The sequence below is a fragment of the Podarcis erhardii genome (assembly GCF_964252035.2).
Source record: "Podarcis erhardii genome assembly, chromosome: 3".
NCBI lineage: Eukaryota > Metazoa > Chordata > Lepidosauria > Squamata > Lacertidae > Podarcis > Podarcis erhardii.
In genome coordinates, this window is record NC_138507.1 from 19,144,315 (window position 1) to 19,157,043 (window position 12,729).

At 44.1% G+C, this 12,729-nt stretch overlaps 1 long non-coding RNA gene across 1 annotated transcript in view; it reads left to right on the plus strand.

Moving 5' to 3' along the window:
* Positions 1-2,982: 2,982 nt before the first annotated feature.
* LOC309339339 overlaps positions 2,983-12,729 on the plus strand; it is a 42,378-nt gene continuing 32,631 nt past the window's right edge. The window contains exon 1 of the long non-coding RNA XR_014155204.1: positions 2,983-3,525. This is a non-coding gene — a long non-coding RNA (uncharacterized lncRNA). The remainder of the gene's footprint in view (positions 3,526-12,729) is intronic.

A 12,729-nucleotide genomic window follows, 5' to 3' on the forward strand; every position in this document is an offset into this window, starting at 1 on the left:
GAACGTGGCTTAAGTTTTCCTTGAGGATAGGAGCTGGTTTGAAGGGAAAGCGCACCAAACAGCAGCATTTCTCAAGCATGGCTCTTTATCGTGGGTAACATTGTGTACACATAGATTCAAAAGCCAGTGGTGGGAGCCATAATAAATGGGAATGTGTGCACAAGTGGAACTTACCTCTGAATAAACAAGCAAAGGAACAGGCTACACCCATTTCAGTCAGCAGCTTGTGAGGAGATAAATTTCACAATTTCTTCCCAAAGACCATGTGCCCATGCAAGCCACCTCGTGCAAGTTGAAACAGAAAGTTAAAGTCTCCCTTTTTGGAAGCCTGCCAGAGAAGAGAACAAGCAACTTCCCTGCATAATTTTCAGAAGGGTTTCTTCCCTGTTGTGTTGACAGGGACAAGATCCCTGAAGTGAGGACAGCTGTGCATTACCCCTTGGTCTCTTATATACAATTGCTTTTGTTTCACAGTATGCCGGTATTAATACCACTTGCATTGTCAAGCTAGCTTGGGAGCTGCATACATGAGCAAGCTTGATGGTACTTGGGGCTTGCTTGTTATGCGCGCGCACGCACACACACACACACACATGCACACACGGGCTACCCATTAAGTGCATTCAACAGTAGCATTAGTTATAATTAGCAGTAGTTATAACAGCAAGAGAGAAAGTCACTTTCTACAGCGCCAGATAGACAGACATTGGTTTTAAGCCACATCTGCTATTCATTCCTTTAAGCCAACATCTATTATCAGGCAGTTACAGGCCCATGAAATTTCAATATTGGGGAGTGCTGAAGAAAGGGAGGGGAGGTGGCCCCAGCGGTGACTTCAATGGCAAGTGGGTGACCACAAAAGGTGGTGTTTTTGCTACCAAGAAAAGGGTCAGAGACAGATTCTAAGACACAGGGGAGGTCCTGCTGGCCATAGAAGCTGGGTGAAAGAGTGGATGGAGCTGTGGTCTAAACCACTGAGCCTCTTGGGCTTGCTGATCAGAAGGTTGGCGGTTCAAATCCCTGCGACGGGATGAGCTCGCATCACTCTGTCCCAGCTTCTGCCAGCCTAGCAGTTTGAAAGCACACCAGTGCAAGTAGACAAATAGGTACCACTGTGGCAGGAAGGTAAATGGCTTTTCCATGTGCTCTGGTTTCTGTCACTGTGTTCCATTGCACCAGAAGCGGTTTAGTCATGCTGGCCACATGACCCGGAAAGCTGTCTGTGGACAAACGCTAGCTCCCTCGGTCTGAAAGCAAGATGAGTGCTGCAAGCCGATAGTCACCTTTGACTGGACTTAACCATCCAGGGGTCCTTTACCCCCCCTTTTTTTTAGAAGCTGGGTGAAGAATGTTCAAGGCAACATCTGGAGAACCTATCAGCCCTGCCCGCTTTGTTGCTTAGCAGTGCAAGAGTTCTATGTGTGTGTAAAAGAGGGAGGGAGGGAAAGAGAGAAATTGTCATGCTTGGTCTAAGAATATGGATGGTGAGAGAAGGAGGACGTGCACTACTCAGCCTTCCAACTTTAGCCTTCCTGCTACAAGGTACTTCCCTGCGTGGATGATTTAGAAGAACCCAGTCATTTCTGCTTTTAGACTTTCAGCACTCTGCACCCGTGGTTAGTCCCCCTTTCTCCAAAGGTTTGAGGGGGTGATTTTCACTGGGATCGTGGTGTTAAGTACTTCCAAGTGCTGCATCCAGGACCATGATTGCCAACACACACACACACACACACACAAACACCACAACGCCACGTGTGTTTGTACACAGTTAGTATAAAACAATGCTATTTGTCAAGGGAAGAGTTAAAAAGTGATTGGGTTGATTACTAGAGGGAAGAAACAGACCCCCCAGAGGAGCTCTCTTAGAAATGACTAGAGCAATCTCACAGCCATCTACACCTGGGGAAACTGTGAAGCTATTACATTCTGTTAAGAAAAAAAAAAAAAGGATTTCCCAAGCTGCAGAAAAGAAAAAAGCAAAACACAGAAACTGAGCAGAGAAAAAATGACAAGGTGATGTTTTGTTCATTGCTTTCTGCAGCAGCTCTGTCAAAAACGAGTTCATGGCATACAGATATTTGACAGTAAATGCCCAGTGTGGAAATGGACCCATTTTGTCCTCCCCACATTTTCCTTTTCCTGAGACTTGTCTTCTCTGGCAATTCTTTCCTTTTTCTTTTTTATTTAATGCACTTACGGTGAGTGTGACAGTCAGAGATAGATTGGGAAACAGCTGCTCCTAATGTGTTATATGGCATGAGAACACTTATTACAAACTACTACCAGCCAAACTTTGAGGCATATTTTCAAAAGGATATGTTTTTAATGGATAACTATTTTGACAGCCATGGAACACAACCAGTGTGCTATAGTGGTTAGGGTGTCAGACTAGGACCTGGGAGGTAAAGGTAAAGAGACCCCTGAGCATTAGGTCCAGTCGCGGACGACTCTGGGGTTGCGGCGCTCCTCTTGCTTTATTGGCCGAGGGAGCCGGCGTTTGTCCGCAGACAGCTTCCAGGTCATGTTGCCAGCATGACTAAGCCGCTTTTGGCGAACCAGAGCAGCGCACAGAAACGCCGTTTACCTTCCTGCCGGAGTGGTACCTATTTATCTACTTGCACTTGACGTGCTTTCAAACTGCTAGGTTGGCAGGAGCAGGGACCGAGCAACGGGAGCTCACCCCGTTGAGGGGATTTGAACCGCTGACCTTCTGATCGGCAAGTCCTAGGCTCTGTGGTTTAACCCACAGCACCACCTGGGAGGACCTGGGAGACCAGGGTTCCAATCCCTGCTTGGCCATGATGCTCTGTTGGTTACCCTTGGCCAGTCACTACCTCTCAGCCAAACCTACCTCACAGAGGTGTTGTGTGAATTAATGGAGGAGAGGGAAGAATCATGTACACCACCTTGAGCTCCTTTCAGAAAAAGGCTGGCTACAAATGCAATGAACTGAATAATAAATAAGTAAATCAACGAGGAAGATTATGAAGCTACTCAAAAACTGTGCAAAGGGTGTATTACAAGAATAAACCACCTGCTGTGAAAGACAAGCCGCGCTGCTTCAACACATCCTAAAATAAATCAGAGCTAAAGGAGAAAAAGAGAGAGAAACATATAAAAGCCAAATTAAGAAGACAGCATTTGTTTTACAGACACTTTAAAAATAAGCATTCCAGACATTAACCCTCCCTGTGAGTATTCGAAGCATACAGTGAAGTCGAGGGGAAAAGGACAGAACAAGCAGTCTGGGGCCTAACTAAGTTTCAAACACCGCTTAGAGGTTTCAACAATTCAGAGGTGTACAAATGTTAAAAATAAAAATGACGCCTGAGAAAAGGTAGTGGGGTAAAATATGAAATGGATATAAAAGAGGAGTGGAATAAAAGAGGAAATAAAAGATAAAACAGATCAGAGATGGCAAAAATTGGCAAAGCAGTTCATTCAGAACTGAATACAAAAGATTATGTGACGTGATCAGCAAAAAGGCAATGCTTGCTAATGTGAGGGATCCCAAAACAAGCGAAGGTGAGGCATCTCCTTATCTTTGTGGGAAACTGAGTAGTTTCTTTATTAGAGTTGTAGACAGAAGGGTGGATTCACTATTTAGACTGAAATCCTGTTATACTGGTCCAGTTAAACATCCCAGAGAAAGGGGACTGTAACACTGATTTAAAGAGGTTGATACATTATATGATATAACAGAAGCATGATTTGATGATTGGTGGATCCTTAGTTCAGAAACTATCAGACTTATGATCTAAAATATTAGGAAAGCTTAGGTTGAGAAAGGAGGCAATTTCTACACAGATTAGTTATCTGCGAGTCCCGCCCCCCTCACCTACCCAGGTTAGAAAATGCACTTTTCAACTCACCCTGGTGGGTTTTTGTATGCTTAAAAGTCAGTGACAGTCAAGTCAAGTACAAATGAATAGTCACTTCTCTTTGCAGTGTGATAGATAATTCTAATGCCTTGTGATGTATGTGCTCTGGTTCTATGTACCGACTTATGTTCGTATGGGCATTCTGGTGTGAATATTGTGGGATGCCTAGGAGTTCTCCCTTTCTTAAAATTTCAGAATAGGAGCAAACAAATGGGGCCAAAGTCTGGTGCCAACCTTGCATTTGATCTCTTGATACATGAGATCTGTGTTCGGTTATGCATTCCCTGTTGATGAGTTGTGATTGGCTGCACAGAGAAAAGGCATCCTATCCTCCTTGGTGGCTGTAGGGGAATAGTGGTGAGGCAGGTGGTCAGACCTTCCCATTGACTGCAGGAGGATAATTGGCTCCTTAGTAAGTTAGTCATACTTTAGTCCTCTCTAGATCAATAGGATGTTATTCATTACTAACTGGAAGCTGCATTGATTTCAGTAGGACAGGGGTGTGGCTAACTTAGTTTGGATCCAACACTGCGTGCATTAACACTAGTTCTTTTCTTTTTAATTTTTTTTTAAAAAATACATCTTTATTAATTTAAAATAAATGCATTTATGAGAAAACAGACATACATACAAGTAAACAAACATACAATCAAACAAACAAACGAATAACAGAAAAATCAAACAAACCTCCACATTATAAGATACAAGAAGATTAATATAATTATCATCATATATACTCCTGATACTGAACACAATTATAAAACTTATAGAGAAGAAATTTAAAACTAACTTCCAGTTAGCCTCACTGTACTATCTATCCATTACTTTATACCTCACAGTTACATATTTCTTATATAATTTCTTTTTACCTCCCTACGAACTTATATTTATAAAATACAGGTATCAGTCTAATTCTGCCAAGATGTTTCCTTTTATTCCATGGTTTTCTAAATATTCTTTAAAGATTCCCCAATCCTTATAAACCAGTTCTTTTGTGCGTAACATTGCATCACACAGGAGGCAACTCTTAGGGGCTGAGGTCCCTTTGCCACTCCCCAATAAAATATTTGAGGGGGCCTGGGCCCCCCAAGTTGATGGGCATTGCCATTCAAATGGAGTGTGTGTGTGTGTGATGCGTTGTGTGATCGATTATGCAGTTTGGGGCTTACCTGCCCCCAATATTTTCTTCAATTTGGCACCCCAGTTGCACCATCTTTGGGACTGGTGCTAGGGGCCTCAGGAGTGAGCCTATCCAGTCCAACAGAAACAAATCAATGGCACTTTTAGAAGGTTTGGGGCAGGAGTCCAACAATATCTGGAGAACCACAAGTTCCCCATCCCTGCTGTAACATACAGGATTTGATTGTTGCAGAAACAGCCTGGCTTCTCATCAAAGCAAAATGTAGCCATAGTCCCATCCTATGCTAGCAAATGAATGCGTAGGTTGTGGAGCGTTAAAGCCTCTCCTCCTTCCAGAGGGGAGGGGTTGTGAGCGGGACCAGATCCTCGCGTCATGCAGGGGGCGTTCTGCCCCCTGTCCTGCCATCATAGCTGGCACGCCACGCCTCCCTGCTGGGCACCCAATCAGGAGACACTGCGGGGGCGTGGTTTAGCTGCTCAAATGCAGCCGCGCCAGCTCTCCCCGCCATTGTGCTGCCAATTTTCACGAGTCACCCACCCACCACTCCCTTTAGTGCGTAGCTTCTTGCTTGACCTTGCTATGGACCCATGGTTGGCCACCCTGGTTGCCCAGGGGGCCTGGTAGGAGTTTTTTCCAATTGGCAAATTGTCACCGGCCTCTTGGTTTTTTTCGCCTACCTCTTAGCAATCGTCACAACTTTCCTGGTATTTGGCGGTTAGGCATTGGAATGTGTTGTTGGTATATGGAAGGGCAGGGTGTGGCCATCGCCTACCCCTTCACTTATGGGTATTCCGTTAAAGGAATCTAGCGGTTGTGGATTCTGTCCGATGCCCTGTGTGGCGGGGGGCCATGGCACAACATCAGGGGAGAGCTTATAGTTGTTTTGGCATCAACAGGCTCCTCCTACTGGTGGTTAACCCCTCATCAGACTCACCCCTCTCCGAGTGGGTGGAGTCAAATTTGCTCTTGTCCAGTGCCTAAGCCAATACCTTCTCACATGCTGTAATCAATAAAGTTGTGGCCTTTTCTAGCCCATTAACCTAATATACTGTGTCCACATGTCTTTATTAACCCAAAGCGGGGGACGGGTACTCAAATCACAACTGGATAATGCCTGGATAGCTCCGTTGGTTACAGCGCAGTGCTGATAATGCCAAGGTTGCAGGTTCGATCCCTGCATGGGACAGCTACATATTCTGACATGGCAGGGGGTTGGACTAGATGATCCTCAGGGTCCCTTCCAACTCTACAATTCTATGCTTCTATGATTCAAACTGCAATGCCTTCAAGTTGTGCACACACACGTCATGTTAATGGGACCCACATTAGGATGGCCTTGCAGATTCCAAGTTGGAGAAAGTTTGTCATAAAAATTGCAACAAAATAAAAAATCAAGGGAGAAATAAAGTTTTGGTTTTTATGGGGAGTGGCAGGCATGTATTGTATATTTTCCCATGCTTCCACCCCACTATAGTCAAACACAAGGAGGGACTTGTTACATATAAACTCAGATTGCTCTGGTGCTTTCCCCTCCGTACAGATGGTAGCAGTTAAGATTCCTGCAGGAACTGGGAACTGCAAACTTGACACATCAGAAAGTTTCCTGTGGCCTGAAGTCAGGCTGCTGCAAACCGTGCTCGTGAGAGCTGGGAGCAGACTCCGCTAAGACACTTTTATTACACTTGGACTGGTTTCAATCCCTGCTCTATGATTAATTGCTCCTTTAAAATATATATAAAGTTCAAAACGTTACCCAGGAAGCTGTGTGAGGGAGAATTCCAGTGGCACACTAATAGCTTTGCTCTGGGGGCTGCTCCTTTCTCAGATCCAGGATTGTGCCGCTTGATTGGTACATTCTGGAGAAGCACTTTATACTGAATAACACTGCAAAGAAAAACACACTACTTCACTACCATCTCTCTCTCTCTCTCTCTCTCTCTCTCTCTCTCTCTCTCTCACACACACACACACACACAGAGCTAAAAATCAACTGAGCTGACAGCTGATAGCCAACAACATCTGCAGAACCACAAGTTCCCCATCCCTGCCCTACTCACATGGTAAGAAATGCGTCATTTTAACTTGATCAGTAGCTCCTGCCTCTTAAAGTGCAAACATCCTTAGGCCATGCTGGTTGACACCAGGAGCAACATCAGCCCAGATTCTCTGCCGCCATGTTGTCTCCAGTTGTTTTTGGACTACAACTCCCATCATCTCTTACTAGCAACACCTGTGGTCAGGGATGATGGGGATCATAGTCCAAGAAACAGCTGGAGACCCAAGTTTGGGAAACACTGGGTTAATGTGAAAAACAAAAGTGTGATCAATCGGATAAAATGCTAAAGCAGAAGTACTGTAAGATCCACTGTCGAAGCATAATTTAGAGAGGTGACTTGTCCCAAAGCAGAACTGAGTCCACAGATTTAGCAGGGACCCATAAGGCCAGTTATGAGACACCAGTGCTCAGTTGGCCTGTACGTACAGCTCAGATTCCCAGGCACAAGTTGCGAGGGACCTGTTTCTTAGCTGCTTTGTGTTATGTACTGAAGTTCTCACCCTGGGCCAGCAGGGGGATACTGTAGATAGTTATGCAAATAAGGGATCGAAAGTGACGTTCAGTGATTGGATAGTTTTAGAAAATTGTTACAGTTACATTGTACAGTGGTGCCTCGCAAGACGAAAATAATCCGTTCCGCGAGTCTCTTCGTCTTGCGGTTTTTTTGTCTTGCGAAGCAACCCTATTAGCGGCTTAGCGGCTTAGCGCTATTAGCGGCTTAGCGGCTATTAGCGGCAAAGCGGCAAAGCGGCAAAGCGGCTAAGTGGCTATTAGCGGCTTAGCGGCTTAGAAAAAGGGGGGGAAGCGAAAAAAATCGCAAGACCCGCAAGACGTTTTCGTCTTGCGAAGCAAGCCCATAGGTAAATTCGTCTTGCGAAGCGCCTTGAAAAACGGAAAACCCTTTCGTCTAGCGGGTTTTTTGTCTTGCGAGGCATGCGTCTTGTGGGGCACCACTGTACTGGAGCTCTATATAAGCAGGCTGACTGAACCCTTCAGTTCTGTTCTCTTCTGGCCTGTGAATAAACAAGAGCTGTTTGAAGAATCGCTGTGTCGTCTGATATGTTCACCCACAACTTAACACTTTGGGGCAACTATTTGCCACACGTCTGGATTTTCTTGGCTCAACAACTTCCCCTCCAAAACACTTCTTGTGTCCGGATTTTTAGTACTTGAAATATCATACTGTTGGAACTGGACCAACACTAGACTAGATGGGCATTTGGTCAGATCCATGAAAGCAGTTGTGACATCATTGCTAGAAGTCCCCCCCACACACAGACGCACGTCACAGAAGAAGTCACACTCCTATCTGGCCTCCTGGAGAACAGGGGTTTGCTTTGCTGTGGAAGAAAGAGTGCCATGTTTGTCAAAAGAGAAAGATAAACATTACTGGACGTTCATGGAAATAATGGAAAATAACCGTAGATCATCAGCAGGCAAGATACAATTCACGGCTTATGTTCCCTTCTCTTGGCCGTTTCAAAGGAGAGCGTTTATAGGCTTTTGTTTCTTCACACCCTTCAGGGTTATTCTACATACGGGCTTGACGTAGAATGGTGCATTGGAGCGGAGCTAAAGGTTGGGACATGTTGCAAGGAAAGTGACAGCTGTTCTGTCAGCAAGGGAAAGGCCTGTGTGTGTGTGTGTGTGTGTGTTTGCAGTATGTAGGCATTGCTGTAATCCTGGTCTTTATCTCATCTCTCCCTAGTGTTTATACTTTACTGTTAACCAAACCAGATACGTACTTGACTTTTCAGCAGCAGAGAACATCTAGTTTATGCTAAACTATGTTTTTATTACCATTTCCTTTATCCTTCTGCCTCCTCCCATGGCTCGCTCAGCTTACTTGGCACCTTGTGATTTACATCTGGAATCCATGCCTGCCATGTTCCAGCTTCACAAAGTACTTTCATTTCATTCAGGGGGACGGCGGCCTTTCAGAGATCGCTGGGCCACAACTCCCATCCTCCTTGGCCATTGGCCATGCTGGCTGGGGCTGGTGGAAGTTGGAGTCTAATAATATCTGGCGATCCACAAGTTATGCATCCTTGAAATAATTCTTTTGTCAATACACCTTGTCACGTTGAGGCTGTAGCCCTAAAAGCACCAGCCAGGAAGTAAATCCTACCCTAGGATGGGTGGAGTATAAATAATAAAATTATTATTTTTCAAGTAAAAATACAAAAGATTGCACTAAAAGGATTTAGTCAGTCACCTCCACACCATAACTTTAAGGCACATTGAAAGCTCATGACATTGTCCCAAAGAATTCTGGGAACTTTAGTTCCCCCCTCACAGAGCTATGATTCACAGCATCCTTAACAAACTAGTTCCCAGAATCTTGTTAATTATGCTGTTTTAAATGTGCATTTTGTATTTGATTTCACTTAGCAATGTTTTCTTTTGAAATGTTTTAAGATATTTTTTTTGTTAACTTTATGTTAAATACGTATTCTGTAGTTGACCTGCTTTGTAATGTTTTATTTTGAAATCTTTAAGATAATACTTTAGTTTTCGGTTAATTATGTGGCTTTGACTGTATACTCTATATTTGACTTTCTGCAGATTGTTTTATTGATGCTTTATTGATTTAATATGCTGTAAACCGCTTTGAGATTTTTCTTAAAAATATAAAGCGGTATAGAAAATAAATAAATAAATAAATAAATGATTTCTACAGCACTTTTTTCTTCCCCCCCCCTTTATTGATTGATTGATTTTCACATATTACATTACAATACAAATGTACCAAAGCCAACACCATTTCCTCCCCATCCCCCCATACATTTACATTTATATTTCCTCAATCCATCATATTATTCTTTTCTCCTTTCTCCCACTTCCCTCCGCCCCACTCAATTTCCTCCACATTATACAATTTACAATAATCTTTGCATTCTACAGTCTTCTCAAATCATCTATATGTTCCTATTATCTTTCCTTACTATTTTTTCTTCCATCCAGTACTTCACATTTTAATCTAGGCATATTAGTGTATCTTTTTTTTGAGCAATATTTTGCCATATATTCATCAAAACATTTCCACTCCTTTTTAAATTTTTGATTCGACAGCGCTTTTTTTCCAGCTGCAGCTCACCAAAACTCACCTATGTGCCATAGAGCTTCATTAGACTCATTCCCAGGTATGTAAGTATAGAATTGCAATTAAACGGGGCATTTCCCCTTTGACATTTTAAAGCAGCCTACTGTATGTCAGGGATACAGGTGGCTCTGTGAGTTACACCACAGAGCCTAGGACTTGCCGATCAGAAGGTCGGCAGTTCGAATCCCCGTGACGGGGTGAGCTCCTGTTGTTTGGTCCCTGCTCCTGCCAACCTAGCAGTTCGAAAGTGCAAGTAGATAACTAGGTACCACTCCGGCAGGAAGGTAAACGGCATTTCCGTGCGCTGCTCTGGTTCACCAGAAGCAGCTTAGTCATGCTGGCCACATGACCCGGAAGCTGTCTGCAGACAAACGCTGGCTCCCTCGGCCAATAAAGCGAGATGAGCGCCGCAACCCCAGAGTCAGTCACGACTGGACCTAATGGTCAGGGGTCCCTTTACCTTTCCCTTTCCCTTTCCCAACTAGGCACCCCCAGAATGTTTGGACTACATTACCCATCAGCTCCAGCTGCCACGGTGGCCACCAGGTTGATGAAGGATGGCTTCATAGGGTTGCCATATTTTGAAGAGCAAAAAGAGGACACATTTGCCGGTGGATGCCGCAAGGGGTTGCAGGGTCTGTGTGTGCCAGGGCATGCCATAGGTGGGCCGCACACTGAAGTGACATGGGAGGGTGCCTGGGAGGGACATGACAACATTTGGTACTAAAGAAAAACCCTGGGACATTTTGGCAAATTCAAAAAATTTGCCCAGACAAAAATTTTACCCCTGAAAAAGAGGACGTGTCATGGAAAAAGAGGTTGTATGGCAACCCTAGCTTACAGTAAGAGTTTCTCACATTTCGTGGTGGCAAACATGTGTTTGCTGCCACACTGTGAGGTGAGGTGGCCAGCTTATGTTCCTTGGCATGGGAACACACATATAACACGCTTCCATGAAACACATCCTTGTTTCTCTCTCGCATTACATTTCAAACACGTGTACATAAAACCATTAATGTCTGCATAATAAAAATGCAACATGGCAAGTGACCAGGATTTAGTCTACTGGTTATCATTATGAAAACATATACCAGTGAGCGGAAAAAACTACAGTGGTACCTTGGGTTACATACGCTTCAGGTTACATACGCTTCAGGTTACAGACTCCACTAACCCAGAAATAGTACCTCGGGTTAAGAACTTTGCTTCAGGATGAGAACAGAAATCGTGCTCCAGCGGCGCGGCAGCAGCAGGAGGCCCCATTAGCTAAAGTGGTGCTTCAGGTTAAGAACAGTTTCAGGTTAAGAACGGACCTCCGGAACGAATTAAATACTTAACCCGAGTTACCACTGTATAGCCATTGCTCACACTAATCTTTGCAAGGAAGTGGTAATTAAGGCTGCATCACTTTACTGCAAAGCTTAGTGTTTTTTAAGGGGGTATGGGGAGAGAGAGAAATGACCTTTTTTTTTTTGAGAGAGAGAGAGAGAGAGAGAGGAGGAGGAGGAGGAGGAGGAGGAGGAGGAGGAGGAGGAGGAGGAGGAACGTACTGGCAGCATTCCTGGAATTCTTTAAATCTCAATTTTTACTGAGTACTTTGTCTTAGATGGGTTTCATAATATGCTAGAATTGGGGAGAGGAAATGTTTTAGCCCGGTTACTGAAGCATGAAACATTCTCCTCCATTCATAAAAAAGGAAAACAAAAAAAAGGTCAGTACTGTGCCCTAGCGAGAGTGAACATGAACAAGCTAGCAAGTTTCATGTTGTGGCTCGTAAGTGAATAAAGCTTGCTCAGATCTTTCCTCACCCCCACTTTCTGAGTCACCATCAGATGTGGACTGGTGCTGCTGCTGCTTTGCTCATAATACAGACCACACCACGGTTAGTCATGTCAGTGCTGCTAATTCATTATCTTTGAGGAAGAACAGGAACATTGATCAATTTAGGAGGCTCTCTGAAATCTTTATATCACACTGCATGCCGTAAGCAGGAACAGATGAAGGACTTAGAAAAGGGAGGGAGGGAGGGGAGACACCAATCCCTATAAAGTTTCTGTACTTTCTGAATGACCTTTCTGCCTCTGACATCTAAGCTTGCACTTTCAAGTGCAAATTCCCACAAGCTGACCGGCACAGGAACCCACAGTCCCGTTGGAGACAAAATGTGCTGCCAAATTTAAATCCACGTCGCCTGCAAATCGCCTAGAGGGTCACTGAATAAGAATTAAACACTTTTCTATAAACCTTGAGCATAGCATTCTGATAGGCAAGGTATTTTAAGAGGAAGGGCCTTTGAACTGTTGCCAACCTGTTTAGGTTATATGTCGCTGCTTTTAACAAGGGTCGTTTTAAAATCAGTTGTACCTTCTAGCAAGTGTGAGTATTGCATTTGAATTAAATGCAAAAATATTTGAACTGTTGGCTGTGAAAACCATCTGAGAAGCAGTGCACACATTATAATCCTTAATATGGTGGGTAATGGTTTGGAAGCCTCTAACACCTGTAGTGGCTACTGCTGTGACAGCCAGTACAGGCACATGCTGCTACT